At 42.1% G+C, this 25,461-nt stretch overlaps 1 protein-coding gene across 2 annotated transcripts in view; it reads left to right on the top strand.

The window, feature by feature from the left end:
• Tpst (tyrosylprotein sulfotransferase) overlaps positions 1-25,461 on the top strand; it is a 179,548-nt gene that overhangs the window by 93,818 nt on the left and 60,269 nt on the right. For both annotated transcript variants that reach the window (XM_076771876.1, XM_076771877.1), the window contains one exon: positions 14,613-14,656. The gene's annotated coding sequence lies outside the window, so the exon portion shown is untranslated. The remainder of the gene's footprint in view (positions 1-14,612; positions 14,657-25,461) is intronic.

A 25,461-nucleotide genomic window follows, 5' to 3' on the forward strand; every position in this document is an offset into this window, starting at 1 on the left:
GATCCTTGAACGGATCGTTAGGTGCAAAACTCGCTTAAACTGGTCCGGAAATTATTCTTCCTCGATTTTTTCCTCGACGATTGCTCCAATTATAGTCCAGTGAAGGCTTTTAAACTTCTCAAAGAAAAAGTAGTTCGTTCCTAGGTTTCAAAACGCCTCCTAAAATTTTAATTTTATCTTTAATAAGCGTTTATTCGTTCCCTTATAGAAAATTAATTCGAGTAAATGTTTTACAAGTTTTATTGGAAATTACGAATGGGTCATTTTGACTGGTTTTTTTTCACTCAGAGCCATTTTTCCTCGACAATGTGATATTAAAATTTGAGTTGAAATATTCCATAATTGTCGACGGTTTTTGGCGATCGATGCAAAGGGAGGTCCAGTGTCTTGAGTCCCGTGCCGAAATTCGTCGTTTAAGCGAGGGATTACCGTACTCGGACAGAAAGCAATCGCCGTTACGATGGGGAGGGATTGATTCTATTTGGTGGGTCTTTGTCGTTGTTTCGTCGACTCGTACAAACCGTTCCCCCGCGGCCACTCTCGAGAATCGACTTTTTTCTTCTTTCGGGAACAGGAATTGCTCCAGTTGATCCTCGTTCGGGAACCTCCGTCGTACCTATCGCCAGCATCCTGTTTTGAACTCCAGACCATGCAAAACTAGACGATAGAAAACAGGAAAAGCTCCCCTGCGAGTCGATATATCGCGATTTACGCGAGCATCCCGCGATCCGAACAGCTTCTTATTTCTCATTTCCTTCGATACGTGAAACAAACGATCCAATAACACTGTGACCGCGTTCGTATTCGATGGTGGAGTGTCGTTCGAAAGCGTAATACGCCCCTCTGACCGTTTGGTTCGATTTCCACCGCGATTTATGAATATTTATTTACGGATTTGGGAAGAGATCAAAGTCGATGCTATTTAATTTAACGAACTTCCATTCTTCGTACGCTGCTTCTCGTGATTCGGAATGGATCGTTGCTATTGTTCCGTCACAGTCGGCGAGCGATTTTCTTGCAGATATCCGTGCAAATGGCGACCTTTAGATCGATTCTTTTCATCCGTTTAAACGGAGAATTTTCGTTTAATTTCTCTGGATTAAAATGGAATTGATTGCTACTGTGAATCGAAGGTACTCGAATAAAGATATATTACGCGTTTAATGATTATTATTTCACATTTTTAACTTCATGGAATCTTCGATTTATTTTAACGAAAGAAGAGAGAGGAATTACTCGAAATGAAATCAAAGGAATTTCAGTGAAAGGGGACAGGAGAGGAATTCTTATTTTTGCATAAGCTCCCGAGAAAGTCCGCATTGCTTATTGGAAGACGAAGCAAAGAAATGAAATCACGATGCTGAAAAGCATCCCCTCCCGTGATCTTAAGATCTTAAAATCCGGGAATCCCTTCAGTCGTCTCCATCAGCGGTGGGGAAAAAAAATTCCATTGTTCGCGAGGATTCCGATGCTCTTTCTTTCCGTCCATTTGCTATGCGTTTGCATATTCAATCTAGATCCAGGGGACGACGGAGAACGACGCGCGATCGAGGAACAAAAACGCGACGGTGATTTTCATTTCGTTGTTCATGCGAAGCCAGCATTCTGACAAATCGGTCTTTTTTAACTAATACCATTGTCCGAACCGTTCCATTCCGTGAAAGCTACGAGCCTCTCAAGTAGAAAAATTTAAATACAACTTTCGTTTCGTCAAGGAAAATTCCAGGCAAAATTAACGATCGTTCGATTTTTACAATTGTTATCGCGTGCACGTAAATTCTCTGAACCGACGTGGATGGAAACTCCAAACAGAAAATAAATCAAATATTATAAAAACGTTATAGAATGGTATCCAGGTTTTACTGGGTGGGGGTTGAGAGACACGGAAAAAAGAAGGGTGTTTGAGATAAAATCGTCGAATTTGGAAGGGCGATAAATTAATTTTAGATACGTAATTGACTCTGTTTCCTAGTGGTATTGTGTGGCGTGGGTGATCGATCCGGAAACGAAGACGCGACACAATATTCCAGGTGCAACGAGGTTACCGGTACAATCGCGGCGTCCTGAAACGAAAGGATTATTGGCGCTCGGTTTTCCCGCTCCGTCATAAAGGAGTCGTGGGGGTGGAAAAAGGACGTCTCTCTTCCCGCCTCTCTCGTGGCTGGAATCTCGAAAGCGCGGGATTATTGGCTATCGCCCGCGTCCTCTTCACGACAATGCTACGTCCGAGCTTCCATGGAATCCCGCAGGATAGAATATTGGCTATCTTTTTTCGTCATCTGCGGGGACAATACGCGTTACGAGCCACAGAATTTCGTTTCCTCTTCTTTCCACCAGGAAGATAACGCCGCCGGGTAGGGCTTTTCTTTCGTTCAGCCGCTATGAACTGTCGCGATTTCTTCTGGCGCATCGAAATAACGACTCGACGCATAATTCATCGCGTTTTATCGAGAACCGTGCTTACGCAAAACGCGGCTACGCGGAAAGATTTATGGCGCGACGCTTCCGTTTCAAACGGTATTATATCGTCTAATTATTTATCGGCGTACGCCACTCGCTACGAGAACGAATACTCGTGCATTTTCTCCTTCTGGATACAAGTTTGATACTTTTTCAATTCGAACTAAATATTCTCCATATAGTGTGTAATTTGTGTTTTTCTGACATGCACTAGTCGATGATACAGTAATTTCTTTGGTCAAATAGTCTCCGAACGAGTTGACTTTCAGTAAATGTTTCCTTGCAAACGAAGAATCGAATAAAAACAAAATATTGGAAGAAAATATTCTCGATATAATGTGCAATTAATAACGATTTCGTTTGAGCTTTTCTTGCATGCACTAGTCGATGATACAGTAATTTCTTTGGTCAAATAGTCTCCGAACGAGTTGACTTTCAGTAAATGTTTCCTTGCAAACGAGGAATCGAATAAAAACAAAATATTGGAAGAAAATATTCTCGATATAATGTGCAATTAATAACGATTTCGTTTGAGCTTTTCTTGCATGCACTGGTCGATGATACAGTAATTTCTTTGGTCAAATAGTCTCCGAACGAGTCGACTTTCAGTAAATGTTTCCTTGCAAACGAGGAATCGAATAAAAACAAAATATTGGAAGAAAATATTCTCGATATAATGTGCAATTAATAACGATTTCGTTCGAGCCTTTCTTGCATGCACTGATCGATGATACTGTAATTTCTTTGGTCAAATAGTCTCCGAACGAGTTGACTTTCAGTAAATGTTTCCTTGCAAACGAGGAATCGAATAAAAATAAAATATTGGAAGAAAATATTCTCGATATAATGTGCAATTAATAACGATTTCGTTCGAGCCTTTCTTGCATGCACTGATCGATGATACTGTAATTTCTTTGGTCCAATAGTCTCTGAACGAGTTGACTTTCAATAAATGTTTTCTTGCAAACGAAGAATCGAATAAAAACAAAATATTCTCAATATAGTGAGCACAATCAATAACGATTACATTTGATTATTTTTTGCATGCATTGTTCGACGATACAGTAATTTCTTTGGTCGAATAGTCCCTCTTTGACTTTCAATAAATGTTTTCTTGCAAACGAAGAATCGAATACAAATTTTTCGAAAAGGAATACATTTTGTTGATCGTAACGCAAGAATAGATCGCGGAAGGTGAATTTATATTTCGCGAAAAGGCATTGACTTTGTGATCCTTGACAAACAAAGAGTTATTATTTCCCTTTTGTCAGAGTCTAGTGAAAGATGGGCATCGTCGTCGTTTTTATTCTCGTGAAAACCGTCAGAAATCAAGACCCTCGAACGAGCCTGTCCCCTGGGAATCAATTTATGGACGCGTCAGGTCAATTGTCAGCCTCGAATAGAGAAGAACGCTGCTCGCTTTGAACATTCATTGTTACATTAGATCGGCGAATTTTCCAATTTTCCACGAGGAGAGACAACATAGAGTCGCTGAAAATAAAGGTCCATTTGCACATTTATCGATATTGCTCGCATGTTTGGAGATTCGAGAATAAATCGTAGGAAAAATGTTCGTCCACGGTTCTTCGTTAACATTTATATTAAATTAGACGTGGGTTGGGTCGAGTCGCCGGGATACGAGCTCGTGGAACACGACGATCCTCAGGAATAATCCTGATTACGCGGAGAGCACCGCGAGAGCCCGAGGAAGAGTAAAAGCATCGGGAAACGAAAAGATCGCTTCAGAATTCAGAACCTGTTCCCTCGACTCTGCGAAAGCATCCGGCGGAATTAGGGATTCCAAGTTGGATTAGGAAGAAGGTGGAATCCGGTTGACTTCCACTCATTTCCCCCTTTTTTTTTTTTACTTTCTCCTTTCTTTTCTGCTTCCGTTTCTCCTATCAGCAGGATCTCCCCCGGCCCTAGCGTCATCCGGATTTGTCCCTCGATGCAGATCCTCCGCCGGAAGGAAGTAACACGTTGTCTCTCCAGAAGATTATGAGAGTATCCTGCTCGTCTTGGGATCCGGGGTAAAAGTCCACGGATTTGCAGACACCCGTGACGGAATCACGCCGAGATAGGCACCTCTCCCGAGCACTGGAGGGAATCATTACGCCGTACAGCGCCGTGGAACGCGTGTCAGGAAACGTGGAAATTAATTAAACGATTTAAATTGGACATGTTAATTTCGCGAACGAGGCCCCACGCGAAGAGACACGGATTAAATTTTATTTTAAGGCGATTCGTTGTTTTAACGTTCCGTTGTACTTTGAAGCAATAATCTTGGGCAAACATTGATCCACGTTTCCTCGAGCAGCCCATCAAACGTCCGTCCAAGCATCAGCGATGAGTTCATTAACAAATCCCCAGGATGTAACTCACACACCCACTCCGTTGCATCTTCTCCGTCCAATTCCGCCATATTTGTGTTCGAATAGTTTCGAAGCTAGTAGAACCGATTCCATCGAAATGTGTTTACAATCACGGGTTCGTGTCTCGCGACTGATCTGGCTTACTACTTCGTAAACAGCGTTACACAACGCTCTATAAACTTACGTTTCGCGTTGAAATTCTGCTCCGTGGACGATACGCAAACAGACGTAGTCGGATGCAATTATATAAATGGACTCTGATGTCAGAATTCCCCCCCCAAAAAGGGTAATTCTAGATGGAAAGGCGAGTGGAGAACGTAGAATAAAATTCTGTTGTATTATGTTTCGATGTTGTTCTCAACCGCAATTTTCTCGCGCGGATTCGCAATTTCGACTTCTCTCGTATCATCAAAGAAGCACTCCGTCGACGTTCTTCCATTCGAGCAATCGAGGCTCGCGTAACGTAACTTCTCCTGCAATTAGGGAGGGCGTAATTGTTTTCCGATACATCGGTGCAACGACGCGGCTAAATTCTTCGTCGCTGGCAATTTCTCCAAAGAAACTGCGCGAAACGTCGGTCTTCGTCTCGCCCAAGTGACTCGTAGTTCCGTAAAATTCGAGGGAGCAAATTATGGGACTACTTGCGACGCTGTGGAGATCATCTTCGAGTTCCGGTTGTTTTCTCGAAACGATACTCTCCACCGAGCGGAACGTTCTGGACTCGATTCTGGAAAAATTGGAAAATTTTTATCGTTTAAACTGGCCCCCCAGGAGCTTGGAATTATTTTATTCCCCAAAATTGAATCGAAACTTTGTTATTCATATTGCCTCTGAAAAGAGATAAGTAGAAATCGAAAGCGAAGAATTGTAATAATTTAACGAACATTCCTGTAAAAACCGTGAACCGTTAGCTACGTGGAAACGTAACTCGATGGCGGCCACCTCCAATTAATGGTTGCCCTTTGAAGCTCTCGACGCTCCGTGAAGGGAACGAATGCTCGTTAAAAAATCACCGTTCGCGCAAATTGATCGGTAATTGGAAAAAATTTATTTTATAACGATGTCGCGCCTCTGTGGAGGATTCTTCTCTGCAAACAGCGATGGGTTCCACTGTGCTTTCGCGTTAAAGTTTAAATAAACGTCCAAAATTGGCGGCCTGAAGTCCCAATTATTACATAGAAACCTTGTTCGTTTCGTCGAGTCAAGTTGGAGGGGATGCTGAGCAACAAGTAAGAATTATTACGAAGGATGTTAGTTCATACAGCGCGTGGTACTATCCATTTATCGTACCTTGACAAGATAGAAATATACGAAAAATATAAAATTTCAATCGAAAGTTATAATATATGATTTTCGTAATGAAATGCTTTTTTCTTTTAAGTAATCCTGAAAATCTGAGGCTCGATGAGGGCTGGAATTAATTGCGAAAGAATATTCATAATTTCGAGAAGAAGACGATATTTCGATGGGCGAAACGTGTTGTACGCGGTGCAAGGGGACACGATCCCTGGAGAAGACGCCAGGTCGCGTAGCTAATTAACAGCCAAACCGTGGTACTACATCCTTGCAAATATATCCTTGGAAATCAGTCCGTCCCGTTCCCATAGCCGTGTGCTCGATTCTCTCTTTCCACGGGACGTCGCGATGCCTCGAAGTCGTCGTCGACCGCCGCGAGTGGTTGCACGATAGTAAATTCGTACTAATTGAATCGTGCGGCGCAAAGCCAGGCGTGCCTCCTAATAAGAGTTGCAAATACATAAGCATCCAACCTCGATAGTAACCGACACAGGCCGTGGGGAGGAGTATAATTCGTGAGATTCCACCGTGGAAATTCCATACCGTGGATCGATCTGCCCGTAGAATCGCGAAAGGACGCAAACCTCTCGTCCTCTCTTTGCTAACCCGTTAATTCGCCTGTATTCCAGTGGCGATCCGCTTCATCGGTTTTCGTTTCATTTCGCTAGACGAGACCACGGTTGCTAAACAGTCCGATGGAATTAGCTAGCATTCCCGGCAAGTATTCCCCCGAAACTCTCCCACGAATGTCGCAAATGGGCCAACAACGTATCCACGTATTCGTTTTACTGTCATTTCCTGTTATTTTTCAATTTTCGGGGAAGAGCCCCTTTATCAAAGCCAGCCATTTCATTTATGACTCTCGTATCGCAACAAAATGGGAAAAAGTTTCACGAATAAAATTTCGTTCGATATCGAAGCGTTCCGTGCACGTGAAAAAAAAAATGGCGATTGTTTCTCAACACGTTTCATCGATGCAACCACGTTGTTCCAGCGTTACAAATTCCCACCCTCGGATTCTCTGATATTCCCCGGCGAAAGAGCGCCGCGCTGAGCACACGATCGAGCCGCCGTTAATAGTAAAAGGTGTTTGCTATCGCGCCTTTTAAGGACCGCGGGGCTTGGGAACAAAAATCAGGGGCGTCGTTACGCGTAACGAGAATCGATTCGCCCCCGGTTCACTCGACGTCGTCGTTCCTTTTAAGGAATCGCGAAGTTAAACGTCGAAACGACAGGGGGGATCGAGAGCAGTTCGTCGAACGTCGCCGATCGACCTTATCGCTTTCCGATAACAGGGGGCACAGGCGTTGTTCGACATTAACAATTCAATTCCATATTTCCCCGGAGCGACTGCCCGGCATTCGCTGCTCTCCGGGGAAATACGTTGTTAGTTAATGCAGCCTGGACCCGGGCCACGTGTAACCCCGTTCAGGCGTTGTTCTCATTATTGCCGACGCGACCCCTCGTAATACATCTGACATCCTTGGTATTGGTAGCAGGATGCGACTCGAACGTGACGGTTCCTCGAGACGGAGGAAACTTCGAGCAGGACCGTCTCGATGGTCCTGGCCGCTTTAGAGTTGCTCTCGAGACCCCAAACAGCGACGCCATAAGCGGAGATGGGTGCTTTGTGCGAATAACAGATCACCAGAGCGAACATCCCGAGCGTTCGCGATGAAATAGTAAAGGGACAACGGCGAGAATTTGTTCTTTTAATTGCAATAGATTGTGCGGAGGACGCAGGGGAACAGTCGAGGAAATGATTTTCAAAATAATTAATTTATTTGGGAAGCCTCGATAAGTTTCTAGCCTCGTGCTCGTCCCTCAGTTATTTGTTTTCTCTCCACGTTGCATAACTTACAATAAGGGCACTCGAGAGTAGAATTTTCAAGCGGACACGAGACACGAGGGAACTCTTGGGAAATACCTAATTGTAATATGAATTTAATGGGAACTTCCTACCTTGACAATTTGATGGTTTCCACGGAAGGAAATTGGTTCCCCGACCAAGAGAGCAGGTTTTCATTACGTTCTACGAGAGAAAATGATGGCAATCGTCTTGTCAAATTCCTCCTTGCAGTCGGTGAAGATAGTAGAAGACTCGCGAATTTGGCTGTGCTTTTCTGCAATTATGTGGAAAAAAAAGAACGAGAATTGTATACGGAAAATAAATCTTCAAACTGTTTTGGCCTTCGATACAGACACTTCGAGTTGCTCTACGTGATAGTACGTGCCCGAAGCACAGTAATTAATACTGACTATCCAACAATAACTTCTGTAATTAACTGCGATGCAAATTTGTTCGCGTTTGGGGAGGTCTGCAAAATGACTAATTTAAATTTGAATATTCCGGCGAGAATCGCAATAACCTTTGGCGTGCAACTAAAATTGTCGTTAATTATTTTGATATTCGAATAATTAATTTTGATGTGACCGTCAAATTGATCCGAACCGGATCGTTTATACGATCAATTTTAACGCACATATATAATCTTAATAGTCCCATGTGCAATTAACATCTCGACTCCGATTGCAAACCGAACTACAAACTAGTTTCACATTTATAAACCGAAAATATTAGTCCTCTGTGCTTGAATCTATCCATCGACTGTTCTTATTCCACCTGTGCACGATTTATTGCAGTTTTAAACACCCTCCAGTTTATTTTTCTGCTTCCCCCGGAAATAGAAATATAAAATACTACTGTAGAAGTAACGCGATATTTGGAAGGACGAACAAGTTTCCTGAAAATCGAGTTACAGGGTTCTTCGTGAATGTTCCTTGCAGTCGAATGTTGCACGAGGACAGTAACTTCAGTCCCGGGATGAATAGCGAATCCTACTGGCTCAGTCATTCGAGTCAGTTTTCTCTGTGTCTGACTGAAAATTGCACGCCGTCCACATACCACTTATCCATACTACCCTTTGCTCAAATTCTTCCCTAGAATTCATTGTCTAGATCTAATTTTATCGTACTACAAAGTTAATGACCACACCGACACTTCGATACCTTAATTAGTTCCAAAGGAAGTTATTATTTATGAAAAAGTGCTGTCTAGTAATTACGCAAACATCTTGTATACAAATTTAAATTCATTTTCGATTGAATAAATGATTTAGAATCCAGTTTTATCGCACACCAGTTCTTTGAGTGCATAGAGTCACAGTAAATGTCAAAATAAACATGGAAGACAGCATAAATTATAGTATGTGGTATAGTCATTGGATAGAGGATGAAATGCCCTTTAAAATGAGCGTTTGTGCGAGTCGATAGCTTTATTAGTTCCGGAGATATGACGATTTTAATTTCAAGTCGATCGGATGAGACCGAAGGGTTTGTTTACGTTTGTTTACGTCGTGACATGAATGAACTCACGTGACCGTAGTAAGTAGTAAACGTGACGTCACTCGGTCAGTCGGTCAGTGGGTCAACGTGCGACAAGGAGGCCCGACGCGTCAGACGGAGACAGAGATAGTCGAATTAAGAAAAATACCACTTTACATAAATTGCGATATCTCGAAAACGGAAAGTCGGATCGTCAAAAACAAAAAACCATTTTAAAGAGGAAGGTTTACCGCTGCTAATGATTGCTTAATAATAGAGAAAACACTAGTACTTCCGGAACTACACGCGTCTAAAGTTTTCGTACTTTTAATACGCGTGAATAGGCTTTCGTAAGGCGGGGCGTCGAATTTAAAAAATTACCTCTTTACATAAATTACGATATCTCGAAAACGGAAAGTCGGATCGTCAAAAACCAAAAGCCACATTAAAGGGGAAGCTTTACCGCTTCTAACAGTGGCTCAAAAATGGATAAAGCACTAGTAGTTTCGTAACTGCACTCGTCTAAAGTTTTACTATTTTTAATGCGCTTTAATGGACTTTTCTGAGACGGCAAGCGAGAGACAGTGAAATTTTAAAAATTCCGCTTTCATATAAATTACGATATCTCGAAAACGGAAAGTCGGATCGTCAAAAACCAAAAACCACATTAAAGGGGAAGCTTTACCGCTTCTAACAGTGGCTCAAAAATGGATAAAGCACTAGTAGTTTCGGAACTGCACGCGGTTAAAGTTTAACTATTTTTAATACACGCTGTTTGACTGGTCTAAGACTCTGAAAGATTCATATTTTATAGAACGAACGAGTTTCGCGGAGGTCGTGTCGCAGAGTATGGTCAACGTAGTCGTCGCGTGGGACGTGGATTAACAAGCCGCGTAAATTAATTCGTGTTGTTAGCGTCTTATGCGCGACGCGTTGCGTCTTTCGCGCTCGAGCGAAAGTAATTGTCAGTCGTTAGCACCTACTTCCATTATAACGGAGTCGAGGCAGCCCCGTCAGTGTCGGTTTACTTGCCTCGACAGCTTGCACAAACAGACAGCGCCGATGGAACGTTCGGAGACAATGACGCCGAGACCGCAACCCCTTGTGCTCGAATCACAACGCCGACGAACGCAATTTCCCCCGAGAACGTGTCTGTAGAATAAGACTGACGTGCATCGAATTTCAGCTGGTCTGGATCCGTGGTTGATCCAACCACACGCAGATGATCGATCTCGGGAGTTGTTATTCTTTCATGGATGAAGAGAAATCAATCTGATCTCTGTGACTCGTAGTTTACATGCTCTAAAATTCATCTCTTGGTCTTTTTAACAATTTCCTTAACTGTGGTAGTTCGAGGATTGATGTTAAACTTTGTAATTTAATTACGTATCTTTGAAATTAATCTCTTTTACCCCACAACCGGATAAACTTACAAGAATAGAATTTTTGACGATCGTTACTCGCAACCGAAAACGTTTCAGCAGAGAAGGTAATGCTTCGTTTCGGTGAAAACGGTTCGAGTGCTCCAGATACCTGCACCAGACACCTGTTTTCCGAAACGGAAGGAAATTCGTAACAATAGCTCTCGCCCCGAATCGCCGCTAAACAAGTTGCAAAAACTTCGTCGTCGTAAATTGTTTACCCGGTCCTACTAGTAGAATCGTTGCGGCGTTCGAGCCATTAACATCGCAGTTTCGAGGCAACGGTTTGCGTTCCTTTTCGTCCGTTTTTCTTTCGACGTTCCTCCGCTGGTAATGGCGATATATTTTCGAACGCATTGCTCCGCGAACGAGAGTCCCGGAACCGAGTAAATTTCGGATTTAATCGGCAAGAACTTCGATTCGAAGGACAGCCACGAAAATCGCGCGAAAGCGGTCCCTGTGTAGTTTCTTTTCTCCGCTGCGCGCGAAGAAGTAACGAAATATCGGGCAGACAACCGAGAGAATTAAGCGTTCTATTTAAGGTTCGCGGCATCGACGAATGTAATTTCACGCGAGAAGAATGGGTAAAGGTTTCTCGCGAGAAAGGAGAGGAAGCAACGAGCCAAAATTCGCCCAACGAAATCGTACACGCGAAACCATCGTTCGACGAAGCTAAGATTTCTCTTGCAAGAGAAGTTCAGGTACGACGTGACGTATCGCGGATCGTAAAAGTTGCAAACAACGAGCGAATACGTAACGTGGATTCCCAGGGAGTTCGAGTTCCAGTAAAAATAAATTTTAAACTGTATTTTTGGCGTCGCGTCAAGGCAAATCTACAGGCTATTTACCGACATAATTCTCTTAAAGGGCGAGTGTATTTTTGTTCCGTATGTTCGCGCGGAAAGTTTAATTCCCAACGGGATCTGTTTACCAGAAACGGAACACGTTCCTCACGGGCGGCCGAAATAAAAATATGCTCCGCCTTTAAGAGGCTTGAGAACTTACTTTTCGAAGCCGTGGAAGCGTAATCCGCGTCGCAACGAACACTTTTTTAACAAAACTTTGAGGATAACCTCTACAGAAAGATCCGAGTTTTTTGTTGAATCGTCCCTGAAACATTTTGTAACCGAATCCTTTGCAATTTTGTTTTCGAGGCACCTGGGGCCGTATGGAATATAGAGAAAAAAACGGTTGTGGGTGGAGATCAAATTTTTGATCAACAACAGTGCTTCCTGGCTGTTGTATTCAATAACAGCTGGAAATGTAGAAATGCATAACGCGCGCGCAGGACTATAACATTTCGACGGGATTTCGTGCAACGAAACGCCAGACGGTGGACCAAAAAAATGAACTTTAAAAAACTATAATACGGTTCTCTATTGATACATCTGTAGGTAGAGTCAAAATTTCAGATACTATTCTTTCACGTTGTTTCCAAAATTTTTTAAAATCGTATCCACGGACGGAAGCACGGTACAAATTAACAAATAATTTCACGGTGCCCGATGCAGTACTTTTTACACATTTTGTACATCCGGCAGTACTGTTTGAAGTATACTCATTAACCGGATCCGTTGCATTTCTACAACATACTATCGCGAAGCTATTTTATCGCAATCCCGGCTAGTTTTAATTTCAAGTACAAAACTTTTTCTTCCGAACCAACACGAGCAATTTTTTTCTCTTTTAATATTGTTGTAAACATGTCCGAGGAATATTTTCCATGCGAGACCAGCGCGTTTCCCGTTTCTTTATTAAACATGAAAGCTGGTCGAAATAACTTTTTCCCCCAATTTCGTGCTTTTCAAACTCTCGACGTGCTCGCGTATGATCATAAAAATAATAATAACTATCCACCCTCGTATATCCGTACGGTATTAAATTTAAATCTCCGAAGTATGATTTCGCAACTCGTTCGGTTACTTTGTAAAATTGAGTTTTGAACAGCTTTTCACGCGTTTCGGCGTATTGAGCCAGTCGATGTTTCGACGAAATCGCTGCCACGCGGTGGCAAATTGAAAACGATTTATTTCGCTTTCGCTGGCCGGGACGAATTTAGCGCTTGCATTTCCCCCATAGAAGTCGAACGATTTGTCGAACAGAGGTCGAAGCTCTTGTTTTTGCCTTGTTTTCGATGCGGGCAACGCCCCGGGACGACCATCTCTCTTCATTACTCGAGGATCCTCCTGTTTCGGATTCGAGTAATTACGCGCCGCGCTTTCTGTTCCGCTAGAAACGAAATTCTCGCGTCTACGTTCGACGCTCACCGTGAAATGTAAGATTGTCCAGCGATTCTGAAACGAGCCAGTCTTTGGTGAACGTTTGCACAAAGGCTCGAAACGGAAACTAAAAAATATAACAGCTACGTAATCCTGCGATTAAATATTGTTCTGTATCCCTTGGTCTTCCTGGGATTAATATAAGCTAGAAAATGGCGACTTTCGCATGCATTACGGTCAGTTCTCGCCGGAGACTCGACGAATATATCAGGTTTCCGCCGAAAATTCGTCCGTCCAGCGTACGCATCGCGTGTGTTTCATCCAGGGGCCCCTGGATGCACGTATATCCCGTTATCACGCGCTTTTCAGCTTCAGCCGGGTTTATACGGATACTTTTAGCTGCAACGTTGTATATCCGCGTGAAAATAGCCTTTAGGAAGTAGCTCGTGGCGAGCTCTTATCGGCTACGTCGAGCAACAGAAATGTTTTACGCTCGCATGCAAATCCCTTTCGAAGCAACGAGTAATTAAATTGCCAGCTTTATAGGCGCTATATAAGGAAGGGAAACTGCCCGCGGATGGGACAAGAAAAGACCATCGTTATATTCTTCTTTTTACGAGAACAATACTGCAGGAATAGTAAGAGTAACATTTGAAATTATTTCCGTCTTTCTTCACTTGCTAGATATTTTAACGAACGAAGTGGATCGATAAACCTGTACCACATGGACATTTATATTTTGCAAAATTGAAAAATAAAATGAACTTAGCCCCTCTGATTGCAAACTGCGTACGGATTGCAATTAAATTTAATGGATACGCAAATATTAACTCTTTTGATTAATGTATTACTGAGGGGAGGGGGGAAGGATTTTATAAAATTCCTCTCGCGTTAATTTGTTGAAAAATCGTTTTATTTATATGTAGTTAAGTTTATTTGCAATTTGGTACATTTAATCGTGGAGTTGGGGATCGAGAGATCGGGTATCGTCGGCCGTCGTCGGGCACGCTCGGTGCGCGTAACTCGACTCGTCGTCGTTGCTTGGACGCAGTTTCGCACGTCGGGCACGGCACGAGCACGTGGAGCTCACCGGACTTAACCTACAAAAGTGTTGTGATTGAAATGTGCGTTGTGCTTCGAATATAATTCAATACTATGGACTACCAATGCCCCGTACTGCTTGTCGTCACTACAAGGACCCGATCGTAAGTAAACGAATACTCGTTCGCGATTACTTTTCGATAAACGTCGACTGGACATGTCGTACATTTGCTCGTTCGGTACTTTTAGCGATCGGGTGTTAGCGTGATCGAATATGTGCAAGTGTAGTAAGCGTGCAGAAATTTTATCTACTATTTATAACGTCACGCAAATCTGTGAGCGAAATACGTAGACTTTAGTAACGTTTTGACGATTTCGCGATAGGTTATAGTTTCGAAGTGGCGATCACCAGTGACCGCCATGACACTTTAGTGTTTTCATCCAACAAAGACGGTTAAGAATGTTGTTTTCTGTTTCAGGTCTCAAGGCGTAACGCGACGACGATCTTCTTTCTCCCGTTTCGGCAAGTAGAATTGAGATTTGTTATTCAATCTTTGCCGAGATCCGTTAAACGCGCAGGTGATTCTCGGGTAGCCATAAAAATGGTGAAACACCTCCACGAGGCGTGCATAAATTCTCGTTTTACGCGAACTTATTTTCTCGTTCGTCTTAATTCGATTAAACATTATTTAACCCCGAATCAAAGCTACATAAATTCTCGCGCGACACCCTTACAACTTCGCAGCCCGAGAAACGCATGCTCGATGCACTCTTTTACGGAATCCTTTTCGCGTAACTTTTTTTTCACCGAGCGTTAGATTAAAGAACCGTCGCTCTAATATTTATCCGTACGATTCGCGACTGTTTCGCCGGGGATGAAAAGTTCTCAACACTTGTTGAGTCCCCTGGCACACGCTCCTCGTTATAATTAGGTGTGGTACGCTCAGCGAGGCCGGTGTGCAGAAAGAACCTTGTGCATCTTTAAATTACCACATATTTCGAATTTCCCTGGAATTACGCAACGTTCTTCCCTCGTCCAAAACCCGCGCTTTCAGATTCGTCGTCGTAAAATTGCGGGGGAATATTTTTACTCGCCGCGAAATCCAACCGAAATACGTTGGACGATCTCGAGCGATCCTGAAAAGAAATTATTTAATTAAAACGACTCGCAAGAGTTATCAGCTTTTCTTTTCGCGTGATAGAGCGTTTGATGGAACCTTCTTTCGTTTCGAGTCGATCTCGACACCGGTGACCGACGATATAAAATTTTCAATAATACCATTGTTACTGTAATGGTTCGAAGAAATGAATGCCACATAGAACGTACAAAAATAACTCTATCGATACATGAGAAATTACATTGAAACACTCTTGGCAAAGAGAAGTAGGCGAACCAGCACAATTATTACAATTTATTCTTTTACACACTTTGCAAAATCGGTCTTACGTTTCGTCCATTTCTCGGTATTTTTTTTTCTTAATAAACTTCGCTAACTTCGACCTAAAATCACCGGTGATACCCACCACGAGAAATGCGTCGAACACGATTACACACGTCTCCTTGTCTGCTGTAAATAATATTTCTCAATTGCTAATTTAAAAATTTCGGACGCGGGACGTCGTCGCGTTCTCTTTCTCTTTTCTTGCTCTATTTCGTTCGCGGAAGCGCATTTCAACTGCGGATCGACTAGCGACCGTATTAATATTCATCGTTCGTGATTTATTCCGTACGAGCGGCGAGTGGCCAATCACTGCACGCGAGGGGAGAACGTTCGTGAGTGGTGCGCAAAAGGGGTTGGAACGGGTTCGCCAGTTGTTGGCGCCTTCGGCCTAGTTTCCGGTTTTCCGGGGCTGCAACGAGAAAGTGCAGCTTCGAGGTCGTCCGTGCTATCTTTCACGGAGCACCAAACGGAACAACTCGCGATCCCGAAAAGGGAATAACTGAAATTGTTGGTCGCTTCGACGTTGAAGCATCCTGGACAATTTCGTCGTTAAAGAAACAATTTTTACGGCAATTAATTGGAGTTTTCTCGTACAAAACGGGGGAAAGTTCAAGTATCGGTCGCGACATCGCTGGGAGAGATGGCGTCGCTGAACCGAAACGAACGATAACAATGAAACGGTCGGGGGTCTAATTACGGACGGAAATAGGACGAAATGAAAAATTCAGTTTTAACCTGTTCGTCAGCCGCGCTTGGAATCACGGGCAGAACACACACAGGGGGTTGAATAACACTCTGGACTCTTAAAGACGCGAAATAAAAGAGGCAAACGAAAGAAAACACAGTCCAATTGCTGGAAACATGACAAAAATGTTATTGGTATATTAATGAAACGCTTGAGATTTAATATCTTAGATTTTTACATAACCATTTCTATCGTATATGCTAAAGTATTGTAATTCTTTCGTCTTGTTTACTTAAATAGTATTATGCGTTATTCTAAAGTGTCTCGTCATCGTAATCTTTACGTAATCTGTCAAGATATTTAAATGTAGACGAATATGATTTTTCTTTTCGTTTCCGCAATGAATGGTTTGAAAATATTCGCGTTCGCTCGAACCACTCCGCTTTTCGCGAGATATCCAGACGTTGCACGTTTACAAGAAGATAACGAGCCGCGAGCACGATGGAACGACGAAGAAAGAAGCTGCCCGAAGAATAATTTAGTAATTGCGCCGGGAAACATGCGCGTATAGGGTTTCATCGCGTGGTTGATGCTTTACCGAGCAATATCCTGCTCTACGATACCTCGATGTTCCTCTTTAATGCTCTTAGAAACGAGCAGGAACGAATAATGCCGATACGACCGTGTCGTTAGTAATCGTAAAGAAATAACCGCGGGGAAGACGTCGCGACGAAGAAATATTTACGGGGGGAGGGGGTGAAAAGTACAATGAGGCCTCCATTATTCAAATCTCCGTTATCTGAACGCTCCAACCGCTCTCGTGCACTCTGTTGTCAGAAATGAATGTCGACCCCGGCGACTCGAAACGAATCGTTTCGATGTACCCGACCTGCTTTCGGAGTCTTCGTCGTGGAAGTACACGTGAAATTATAATGTAAAGTACAGTGGATACTCCATAAGGAGGATCGTCTTATAATTTGTAATTTTTACGCGAGGACAGTGATAGAAAATTTTGACTCCCTTCTATCAAATGCGTGGATTTTAAAAGGGAAATTGAGAATTAATACAAAGTTATTACGATTTTTCTAGGATTTCCGTTGATTCAATGAAAAAATGTCTCAGGCAAAAGTTAGTCGGTAAGCACTCGTAAAGAAATTGCAATAGTTATTAGAAACTGTATATATTTTTATGCAACGTTCTCCTTAAAAAAATATCGCGGGGTCTCGAAAATGAATTGCTTCAGAAGTTATGATTTATAACGTACGATTTGAAACACTGTGCGTTGGTGGTTTATTTAGGGAGATAATGGTCGAAAGTTGTCGGGCCATTAGCGTTGAATTTAGTCGTATCAGATTAGAAAATTCCCCTGGAACCGGAAAGAAGCGTTCCAGCGTGTTTCGGTGCAATTTGCACGTTTGGAGGAATTTGCAATTTTCATTGCTCGAAATTCCCCGTTCGCGGCGGCGACTTTAGAACCACTTTGGCGGCGTTCGCGGTTCGAGTCGTTTAGGTAGCAGTAGCAATCAAGGTAGCACACGTTCAACGGGGAAACGGAATTGCCATTCGGCCATTTTTTAACTGGCTTTGCGTCGGGATAAGAAGCGAAACTTTATCACTGCCTCGATGGTGCGGTTACACCTGGCAAAGGGACTTTTACGCTGCCCGGGGAAATCGAGCGAAACCCAATGGGGGGGGCGTTATTACTCGAGCAAAGGTGCACAAAGATGCCTAATACGCCCTTTCCTTCGAACCTTCGTAATCGATAAAAATTGAAGAGAAAATCCTCGCGGGAATTTAACGTGAAACTTTAACGCAGAGATTAAAAAGATGAAAAAACCGAATCGAATAGTTTTATCCCCGTACCTTGGCAAAGTTGCCCGAGACCTTTCAGCGTTAATGATAAATTTCAATTTCAAGAACTCGCGTTTTTTCCTAGAATTTTCATGAATTTTCTTTCTTTTTTGGTCGATTGTTTGTTGCAGCCTCGAATGCAAATTTCTGACAAAATTTAAGTACGCGACGCGCGGCGTCGATATCGGCGTCGGGTAGTTGTCGTCATTCTTTCCTATCGGCGTTTCACGCTCCGACGCGCGACTCCACTCGATCCTCGCCGACGATAAACGAAATTGACTTCGATTTGCAAACGAAAGATTAAAACCATCGTCGATATAACCGACGACTGATTTTATCGATGCGATTTATTCAAAGCTCACGCGCCCGGATTGCGTTTTGACGGGCATCGGACGCGATACCAACGATAATGATAAACGCATTTTGCGTGCCGCGGTGCACGTCGAGCACTGTCTGACACGATCCCATCGCAACGGGGCCGGTAATTCGAAATTTTCTACGCCAATTACTATATTTATCATCGCCACGATAATCGTCGAAATCGATTTAACGCGACGTCGTGCGAAAGTTGCTAAATTTATTTGCCGATTCTCCAATGGGCGCGACGCGTTTTGCGAATTCAAGCAAACCGGAACCAAAATTTCCATACGTTTTACGCGAACTTGGAACTTCCCGCGGAGTTTCGAACTTTTCGTCGACCTTTTCGCGGAGCTCGACGATGACGCCTCTAAGTGAACAGAGATGAATACGTCGTATAATAGTTTTTGATGCAATTTAATTCGGGGTTCAACCTCTCTCGTCTTTGAAACAAATTTACCTTATTACCGGGGGCATTTTTATCAAAGCTTTCAAATTAACCACTGTGATGCGTTCAACTGCCAGAAAAAATGCGTAAAAATGCATCACTGTCATAAATAATACCGTTATATTAAAACGCACACTTGTCGGCAATGCGTTAATCGAGCATTCGAATATTTACATGAATATCGTAATCACATTTGTATGTAAATACTTCGTTCCCATGAATTTTTAACGATCCGTGAGCTTCACGAAACGATATCAAAGGCGAAACTATGCACGTGTTAAATAATCAATTTTTCATATTCGTACAAGCCCTGTCAGGGTATATTTAAAAAGATTTTATCGCGCTATTTTTCACCTTCGAACGCGAACTTTTCCCCCAAATATAGAACGTTCTCGCTCGTTTCGAAAACCGAGCTGTCCGTTTTTTTCCCCCTCTCTTCAATTATCCTCGGGGAAATAGTCCTCGAATATTTATCGCGGCCCCGGTAAATCGATCGTCGCCGTAAAACTTTTATCGCAAGATAGATTCATACGCTCGACGCGAGATCACCGTTCAATTTCACGGTGGAATAAGCGACGCAACACCGTGCAGGCGTCGACGTTATTTTCTCAAGTTTCCCTCCCCCGGAAATCGCGAATTAAAGGAGCCTGGAATAAACCGAAAAGAAATTAAGAAATGATCGATATCTTCGAATTCCAGTCGTCTTCGATTGTCTCAAGTCAGCGACGAATGGAGCCATCCGTGTCAAATGTACGTGTCTTTTTTTTGTATGATTCGATCGAAGAATCCTTGGGTCAAGGGATTCTTCGATCCCGAATCTCAAGAACGTGGAAAGGACTGGGGAAAACCAGATACTATCCAGCACCGACCAAGACACCTGTCCTGAAGGAGAATTAATGTTCTTCTGTGCAGGGCACGATAGCCCTTGAGTTGCAATAAATCAGCCCAAGAAATAATAATTGAATGTAAGCCTTCGAGTAATTTATGGTTCCTCGAACGATGTAAATATTTCAAACTTGCCGCACAACTAATTTGGGTATCGATATCTGTATCTATTTTTATTTATCTCTTTCCATATACGTGCATTTACATTAGTATTTCATTTTAGGGAGACCCTCGTTAACAATGTCTTCTGCTTAACACGTTCACTGCCAGATCAAAACAGTATGATACTTGAGAATGTAAAATTGTTATTTTACACCATTGTAAGCTACATAATCTAACATTCGTTTCAGTACTTGCTTTTGTAACCTTGTTAAAATTCACAAATTCTATCCAAATTTATTTCCCTCGACGTCTCAACTTGAGAATTAAAATATAAATATGAGTGCAAACAGTAAAATTTAATCGTTTTAAGATACAGGGTGTTGGGCCACCTCTGGGAAAAATTTTAATGCAAGATTCTAGAGGCCAAAATAAGACCAAAATCAAGAATACTAATTTGTTGATGGAGGCTTCGTTAAAAAGTTATTAACGTTTGAAGTTCCGCCCGTAATGAATTTTTTTCTAGAAAATGGGTAGGATTTCGGGGGTATGTGTAATGACCAAAAATGATTGTATTTGACCTCTGCAACTGAAAATAATTTTTTTAGAACGATTCGAAAATTTTTTTTTTCGCCGAAGAATTTAGGCACCTTTCGATTTTTCTTAAAAATTCCTTTTTCATTTGTAGTATTTTTGTTTGACGTACTACAGAAAAGTTGGCTAATACTTTTTTGTAGGTACCCATGAGCTCTACTTCAGAAAAAAGTTTCATTGAAATATATTCACTATCGTATGAGTTATGGCAGTTTGAAAATTGGACCATTTTTATGAGGTTTTTCTCATTTTGCGGGGTCAAGGACCAACTTCTCGAATATTTTTGCAATTTGTACATATTCTCCATCAAAATACGCGTAGTTTGCTTTTTTAAACATCAAAATCGTCCAATCCGTTCAGGAGTTACGACGTTTTAAAGATTCGCATGAAAATTCGGGCTGACACTTCTGGCCAGATATTATATTTTCGGTAAGGAATTTTTTTCTCGAAACTGAGTAGGATTTCGAGGGTATGTGTAATGACCAAAAATGATTGTAATCGACCCCTGCAACCAAAAATAATTTTTTTAGAACGATTTGAAATTTTTTAATTTTATCGAAAAATTTCACTTCTCGAATTTTTCTCTAGAAAGTTGGTAGGATTTCGGGGGTATGTCTATTGACCAAAAATAATTGTAAACGACCCTTGCAACCGAAAATAATTTTTTCAGAACGATTTGAAACTTTTTCATTTAACTTTTTAATAACTTTATAACGAAGCTTCAGTCAATAAATTGATATTCTTGATTTTCGTCTTATTTTCGCCTTAGTAATCTCCCATTAAAATTTCTAATTTAAAAATTAAAAACTGAAAACTGTCTCTTGCGAGAACCGATAATCGTCGATCGTATTAGGGTTTCGTATGGTGATAAGAAACAAGGTGGGTGGAAAGGGGTTCCTGTTGGTTCGAATTTAGATTTCGTCGTTTCGATAAATAAACAAACGACTCACGGACGTCCGTTAGTGGACAGTAAATATATATAAAGGAACGACAAAGACGGACGCGAACTTATTTCCGTAGCCCGTACGAGAGCCAGAGGGACGTATTTCAGAGGAACAGTTTCAGAGGTTCAAAGGGAAAGCAAGAGGGGGTTGGGGGGTGTGCGCGAGCTTATACTCCGGCTAAGATGGATCACCCTATTTCCTTGTATTTTTATCTCGGCAACATCCACGCCTTTATCTTCCTCCAAACGAGAAACTATTCTCGCCGGTAATTCACTGGATGGATAGATGATGCAGTAAAAACACCCCCGCGACGAGACGACCGTGGCGTTAGTAGATTTACACCAGGCATTTTGCAACGTTTTCAAACGCGTGGAAAATCGTGAAATAGTAATCCTTTCGTAATTAACGTTTTCTTGGTCGTTCGTGCAGTTATGGGGTAAAGAAGCGTCTGGGGCGGTTTCGAGTGATTTGATACATTTTTCCGCGGATGATTTCGCTTGTCGGGATACGTTTGTCGGATAAGGACGCGTTCGTACGTATTTCTCGGTCGGAGATCATTTTTCCGAAACGGAGAATCGTCCTGTACGGAGACCTCGTTCTTCCTCCTGAATACGTTTCTCGCGACTTTTATTGGATAGCACCAGCGAATGATGGATGAATGCGAGATGCGAGCAGTTCCTTGGGTATCGCGCAAGAACGAACAGTCGCCATACACTTTTAAAGCTCTATTTATTTCTCGATGTCCCCCATTTATTTTAACTCCGTCGCCTCGACGTGGACGCTCCATTATCGTCGCTGTCGCTAATTTACTTCGTCGAACTCCTTTGAAAATAGATTCTTCATCCACCAGTTTCGAACAGCCATCGAATAAAGTAGCGATCTCTGCTCTATTTTTAGATTCGAACGCTTTTCAAGTCGCATTCAGTCGTTCCCTTTCTCAAAACGTAACGGTAACAGACACGTAAAATAAAGCACAAGTTAACTTACAACCCCTGGCAGACAATTTCCGATTTATATAAATTTTACGAAAAACTGCCGCCTTTTATGATCGTGAAATGTTATTGTATGTAATTAAGACGTTTGTAGGAAGCAGTTAACTGCAATTGCGTTGCGTTTCTGGCTTTATTATTTATTATTAGAGTTTCGGTTAATTAAATTAATTCCGCTGCATTAGCTCGAGAAATAAGGCGATTCCTTTATCAAATAATTAACTATCATCCGGCGGTCATTCGAATGACATTGCGTTCCACGATTAACGTTACGAGGTGGACTTTATATCAAAACAAGGAAACCTGAAATATCTCGGATAGTTTTGGTTTTATTTCAATTTGAAGATGTTACACTCTGGCGACCTTTTCAGACTTCTGCTCGTCGGGGGCAAGTTGCATCGTTTTAAACGGTCTCGCCTTTTGTCTATCGATCGCCGAAAACAGTTTCGTCTGACAGAAATTCCACCGTCTGTATTTTTCTTTCGTTTCGTTGGACAAATACGGACCGTCGACCGTTCGAGACGACTCGGCTGAATGGAACGTCCATTTCTCGGGGACGAAACAGAGAACGTACATCTAAAAATATATCAGATACATTCATCGGGAACGAGTCTTTCTAAATTCTGATAAAAACTGTCGCGGAGCTTCATCGAACACGAGCCGCATCGACCAAATATTTCACGGCGTCGAGGAACCAAAACCGTGTTATGAAACTTTAGATCGTTCGTACTTTTCGAACTTGTCAGCAACAGATTTTCATTTTTTTTTCTCTCCCTCTGTTTTGTTTCTCGAACGCCACGGAATATTTTCTCCGGGGCGGAGAGAGGGAGAAGTTTTCCAATCAGGGGAAATGCCTTTAAGCAACTTGTCCACGCCAGGAGCCCAGAGTTTTACGAAAACCCGGTGGAAAAAGTTTAATAATCGTTCCATGAGAATAATGAAAGCCGCGGATGGGTTGTTTATCGCGGTCGACGACGTCTAGTAGGAACGAAATCGGAGATACACGAGTAATAAAATATGCGGAAATGAATATTTTATGTATCGTAAAAGCGGGAACCGTTAATAGACGTCGATAACGTGGTACTCGCGCGTTGTAATCGGATCACGCGATACGCGTGGTGCACGAATAACAAATGGGACACGCGGATGCACCGATACCGTAACAAAAATCCAATAATAATCGTCCCTTTAACAACATTAATCGCGAACCGTGGAGAACGGTGTTTTTTTTTTATTACCCGTTAAAAACAATTTGGCTTTAAAGCGATCGCGAGTATCGAAAGTTTGTTCGTTAACGGAACGAATTTAATTCTCAGAAATTACAGGAATACAACGTCGAATGTAATCTCGCGTACAAAAGTGATTAATTAAAGGGCACCAAACCGGAAAATCCGATTCCCGTGGGCACGGTCATCGGGAGGGTTAACGTATTTCCTGGATCGTTCGGAAAGACACGGAAATATTACGTGGGCTCCTCCGGTCGAACGAAGTTCGCGTTTAATTTGATTCAATTACCCTCTTTCGAGCGTTTCCCGGCAACGCCGTTGGAAATAAACTCTCGTAATTTTAACTGCAAATGCCTTTCGCCGTTCGTGGGCGGTCTTTATTCGCGGAACGTAAGCCGTTCAGACAACGTCTGAAAACGCGCAGCACTTGAAATATTATCGAGAAGCCGCGTCGAGCGACGGAGCGAGGGTGGAACCTTCAATTGATTTCGAAACCAATTAAGAAAGTTAGCAACTCCATCGAAACGATGTTCCCCCGTGTCGGCTTATCAGTCTTCTGACAGGAGTGTTCAAAGGTAAATACACTGTCATCGAATCCTCTCGAGGAGATTTCGACGAAAAAAAAAAGAAATACCAACGATATCGACTCCATTCGCACTTTCGTAATCTCTGAGAGAGCAACGTAGTCTTTCGCGTTTAAGTTTAAGAAGTTCAACTTCTAAAAGTAAAGTGATCTTTCCGCGTAAATTAACGAATGCCTATAATTTAAATTTCATTCGTGTATTTCGTAAATTTTTGTTATCAGAAATTTGAATTGGGTCGTGGTACACGTTACCATTATTCTTTTAAATTCCTCCTCGAGAAATCATCGGAAGAATCTCGAACAGAATTGGAATAATTTTCGACAATTTGTACACGTTGTTGCACAGTGTTCCGTGACGATTTGTTTATGTTTGAACGCGTTTGAAATATAACAAAGAACGATCAAACCGTTTAGCAGTCTCATCTGTTGGAAGATGCGACACTCGATTTGGATAAACCTATATATACGAACAGCGAAAATACATTGGAAAAAGCTCCGATCGTTACGGATGACCGTCCCGTAAACGCGACTAATTGGTCCGATAACCGCGCACAAAGTATCCGGCGTTAAAAAAAAAATCCCCGATTACCGAATCGCTGATTGGCCCACGCGACTAGACTTTCCCATTAACTCGTTTATTTCGCGCGGAATTAAATATTTTTGATCGATGTGTTTCGCTTGAGAATCGATCGAGAATAAAATTTAATTATTCGATGATTCTATTCTCGATTGAAAACCGATTACTAGACATTTATGGAAAATTTTAACCCAAAAGAAACTATAGAATGCACTTGAAATACGAATTATTATATTTAGTTTTTGGGGGTTGTGACGATTCCCATTTCGGTGAATCTATTTGTTGAAATTTTTAATCATATATATTTTATTCGTAACAAGTATCTACGAAGCCTGTTCTACACAGGGTGAGTCATTTAACTCTTAATTTTTCCTGTAATTAAATATCTGTTTTATTTACACTATCGTTGCATTTTGCAACTTTCAAGTGTATCTGTTTGATTTGGATTTGAAAACAATGTCTCCTCGACATATGAGTGCAAAGGGGTTAATGAAAAAATGAATTTGCATGAAGATCCGCAGTCTGCTCGTTTCAATTGCGTTTCGAGAGCAACGTTTTCGACGAGTATCGTGATTACGGTGCGTGGGCGGGTTAAGTAACCGGCGAAATTCCGCGAACGTTCCCTGCTAAGTACGCGGTATCGCCTCG

This window comes from Colletes latitarsis, chromosome 8 (genome assembly GCF_051014445.1).
Source record: "Colletes latitarsis isolate SP2378_abdomen chromosome 8, iyColLati1, whole genome shotgun sequence".
Classification (NCBI taxonomy): Eukaryota; Metazoa; Arthropoda; class Insecta; order Hymenoptera; family Colletidae; genus Colletes; species Colletes latitarsis.